The following is a 4,867-nucleotide window of genomic DNA, read 5'->3' on the forward strand; positions in this document are numbered from 1 at the left end:
TAAAATGTCCTATTTATAATAAACTAGCTACTAGGGTTTACATGAGTAAGTAATTGATGCATAAATCCACTTCCGGGGCCCACTTGGTGTGTGCTTGGGCTGGCTTGAGTGTTGCACGTGTAGAGGTCCTTCTTGGAGTTGAACGCCAGCTTTTGTGCCAGTTTGGGCGTTCAACTCTGGTTTGGCTCCTTTTCTGGCGCTGGACGCCAGATTTGGGCAGAAATCTGGCGTTGAAGCCAGTTTACGTCATCTATTTTGCCAAAGTATGGACTATTATAATTTTGGAAAGTCTGGATGTCTACTTTCCAACGCAATTGGAAGCGCGCCATTTCGAGTTCTGTAGCTCCAGAAAATCCATTTGAGTGCAGGGAGGTCAGAATCCAACAGCATCAGTAGTCCTTCTTCAACCTCTGAATCTGATTTCTGCTCAAGTCCCTCAATTTCAGTCAGAAAATATCTGAAATCACAAAAAAACAACAATCTCATAGTAAAGTCCAGAAATGTGAATTTAACATAAAAACTAATGAAAACATCCCTAAAAGTAACTAGATCCTACTAAAAACATACTAAAAACAATGTCAAAAAGCGTATAAATTATCCGCTCATCACAACACCAAACTTAAATTGTTGCTTGTCCCCAAGCAACTGAAAATCAAATAGGATAAAAAGAAGAGAATATACTATAAATTCCAAACTATCAATGAAACATAGCTTCAATCAAATGAGCGGGACTTATAGCTTTTTGCCTCTTGAATAGTTTTGGCATCTCACTTTATCCATTGAGGTTCAGAATGATTGGCATCTATAGGAACTCAGATTTCAGATAGTGTTATTGATTCTCCTAGTTCAGTATGATGATTCTTGAACACAGCTATTCATGAGTCTTGGCCGTGGCCCTAAGCACTTTGTTTTCCAGTATTACCACCGGATACATAAATGCCACAGACACATAATTGGGTGAACCTTTTCAGATTGTGACTCAGCTTTGCTAAAGTCCCCAATTAGAGGTGTCCAGGGTTCTTAAGCACACTCTTTTTTTTGCTTTGGACCTTGACTTTAACCACTCAGTCTCAAGTTTTCACTTGACACCTACACGCCACAAGCACATGGTTAGGGACAGCTTGGTTTAGCCGCTTAGACCAGGATTTTATTCCTTTAGGCCCTCCTATCCACTGATGCTCAAAGCCTTGGGATCCTTTTTATATGCCTTTGCCTTTTGGTTTTAAGGGTTATTGACTTTTTCTGCTTGTTTTTTCTTTTTCTTTCTATTTTTTTTCTATTTTTTTCACCCCTTTTTTTTTCTTTTTTTCTTTTCTGCAAGCTTTGTTCTTTGCTGCTTTTTCTTGCTTCAAGAATTATTTTTATGATTTTTCAGATTATCAAATAACATGTCTCCTAGTCATCATTCTTTCAAGAGCCAACATATTTAACATTCTTAAACAACAACTTCAAAAGACATATGCACTGTTCAAGCATACATTCAGAAAACAAGAAGCATTGTCACCACATCAATATAATTAAGCTAAGTTCAAGGATAAATTCGAAACTCATGTACTTCTTGTTCTTTTGAATTAAAACATTTTTCATTTAAGAGAGGTGATGGATTCATAGGACATTCATATCTTTAGACATAGTTACTAACTACTAATGATCATGTAATGAAGACACGAATATCGATAAGCACATAACATAGAAACAAAAAACAGAAGAAATAAGAACAAGGAATGAATCCACCTTAGTGATGGTGGCGTTTCCTTCTTGAGGAACCAATGATGTCCTTGAGCTCTTCTATGTCTCTTCCTTGTCTTTGTTGCTCCTCCCTCATTGCTTTTTGATCTTCTCTTATTTCATGAAGCATGATGGAGTGCTCTTGATGTTTTTTCCAACTCCTTAGTTTTTTTTTTTTTTTTTTTTTTTTTTTTTTTTTTTTTTTTTTTTTTTTTTTTTTTTTATGGGTTCTTCTTGTTTCCACTTCTATGATTGCTTCCAATAATTGTGTTGGAAGAAAATGTATCCGCCTGAGGTATCTCCATGGGATCTCTTGATTTTGCAGTCAAATGTTCTACCCACTGAGCTATTAGGACCCTTGATGGAAGCTTTTCTCTTCCTTTCCTCTTTCTAGATTTTTTTTTTTTTTTTTTTTTTTTTTTTTTTTTTTTTTTTTTTTTTTTTTTTTTTTTTTTTTTTTTTTTTTTTTTTTTTTTTTTTTTTTTTTTTTTTTTTTTTTTTTTACCTTTTTTCATCTTTCTCTTGAGTGTTTCCTCTATGCTCTTAAGTTTTATCTTCTTTTCCTTTCTGGGATCTCCGTCTTAGGTGCCATCAATGGTAATGGAAAAACAAAAAGCTATGCTTTTACCACACCAAACTTAGAATATTGCTCGCCCTCGAGCAAAAACAAAAGAATAGAAGAAGAAGAAGAAAGGAGAGGAGAGGGAGATGTGTTGGAAGAGGAGTGTAGAGGGGTGTGTGTGTGAATTGATGAAGAATGGAGGGCATATAGGGAGGGGGGGGTAGGTTCGGCCATATGGGTGGGTTGGGTGGGAAATTGTTTGAATTTTGAAGGTAGGTGGGTTTATGGGTAGGTTTATGGGGAAGAGTGGATGGATGTGAGTGGTGAAAGGTGATGGGAAGAGAGTGAGGTGATGGTGAGGGTTTTGGGAAGAGTGTTTTGGGTGTGTGAAGAGAGTGGTGAGAAGAAGTGAGTGGAGGTAGGTGGGTATCCTGTGGGGTCCACAGATCCTGAGGTGTTCAAGGATTTACATCCCTGCACCCATTAGGCATGTAAAAATGCCTTTGCACACAACTCTGGGCGTTCAGCGCCAGGTTGGTGGCCATTTTGGGCGTTCAGCGCCCATTTGTGTGCCATTTCTGGCATTGAACGCCAGAACCATGCCTGTTCTGGCGTTCAGCGCCCAGAAGCTGCCCATTTTGGGCGTTCAGCGCCAGAACCATGCTCTGTTCTGGCGCTGAACGCCAGACAGATGCTCCTCCAGGGTGTGATTTTTCTTCTGCTGTTTTTTATTCCGTTTTCAATTTTTATATTTATTTTGTGACTCCACATGATCATGAACCTATAAAGACATATAATTAAGAAAAATATAGTTAGATAAATAAAAATTGGGTTGCCTCCCAACAAGCACTTCTTTAATGTCAATAGCTTGACAGTGGGCTCTCATGGAGCCTCACAGATGTTCAGAGCATTGTTGAAACTCTCCAACACCAAACTTAGAGTTTGGATATGGGAGTTCAACACCAAACTTAGAGTTTGGTTGTGGCTCCCAACACCAAACTTAGAGTTTGACTGTGGGGGCTCTGGTTGACTCTGCTTTGAGAGAAGCTTTTTTTGCTTCCTCTCCATGGTTGCAGAGGGAGATCCTTGAGTTTTAAACACAAGGGAGTCCTCATTCCATTGAAGGACTATTTCACCTCTGTCAACATCAATCACAGCTCTTGCTGTGGCCAGGAAAGGTCTTCCTAGGATGATGGATTCATCCTCTTCCTTTCCAGTATCCAGGACTATGAAATCAGCAGGGATGTAAAGGCCTTCAACATTTACTAACACGTCCTCTACTTGTCCATAAGCCTGTTTTCTTGAACTGTCTGCCATCTCTAATGAGATTTTAGCAGCTTGCACCCCATAGATTCCCATTTTCTCTATTACAGAGAGGGGCATGAGTTTTATTCCTGAACCAAGGTCATACAGGGCCTTAAAGATCATGGTGCCTATGGTACAGGGTATTATGAACTTTTCAGGATCCTGTCTCTTCTAAGGCAATGTCAGTTGATCCAGATCACTTAGTTCATTGATGAACAAGGGAGGTTCAACTTCCCAAGTATCACTGCCAAATAATTTGGCATTTAGCTTCATGATTGCACCAAGAAACTTGGCAGTTTGCTCTTCAGTAACATCCTCATTCTCTTAAGAAGAGGAATACTCATCAGAGCTCATGAAGGGCATAAGAAGGTTCAATGGAATCTCTATGGTCTCTAGATGAGCCTCAGAGTCCTTTGGTTCCTCAGAGGGAAGCTCCTTATTGATCACTGGACGTCCCAGGAGGTCTTCCTCCTTGGGATTCACGTCCTCCACTCCCCTAGTAGGTTCGGCCATAGTGCTTATGTCAATGGCCTTGCACTCTCCTTTTGGGTTCTCTTCTGTATTGCATGGGACAGTACTGGGAGGGATTTCAGTGATCCTTTTACTCAGCTGGCCCACTTGTGCTTCCAAATTTCTAATGGAAGATTTTGTTTTATTCATGAAACTTACAGTGGCCTTGGATAGATCAGAGACTAGATTTGCTAAATTAGAAGCATTTTGTTCAGTGTTCTCTGTCTGTTGCTGAGTGGATGATGGAAAAGGTTTATTATTGTTAAACCTGTTTCTTCCACCATTATTAAAGCCTTGTTGAGGCTTTTGATCCTTCCATGAGAAATTTGGATGATTTCTCCATGATGAGTTATAGGTGTTTCCATAAGGTTCATCTAAGTAATTCACCTCTGCTATTGCAGGGTTCTCAGGATCATAAGCTTCTTCTTCATAAGAAGCCTCTTGAGTACTGTTGGATGCAGCTTGCATTCCATGCAGACTCTGAGAGATCATATTGACTTGCTGAGTCAATATTTTATTCTGAGCCAATATGGCATTCAGAGTATCAACTTCAAGAACTCCCTTCTTCATAGGAGTCCCATTACTCACAGGATTCCTTTCAGAAGTGTACATGAACTGGTTATTAGCAACCATGTCAATGAGTTCTTGAGCTTCTGCAGGCGTTTTCTTTAGGTGAATGGATCCACCTGCAGAAGTGTCCAGTGACATTTTTGATAGCTCAGATAAACCATCATAGAATATATCCAGGATGGTCCATTCTGA

This window comes from Arachis hypogaea, chromosome 11 (assembly GCF_003086295.3).
Source record: "Arachis hypogaea cultivar Tifrunner chromosome 11, arahy.Tifrunner.gnm2.J5K5, whole genome shotgun sequence".
Taxonomy (NCBI): Eukaryota; Viridiplantae; Streptophyta; class Magnoliopsida; order Fabales; family Fabaceae; genus Arachis; species Arachis hypogaea.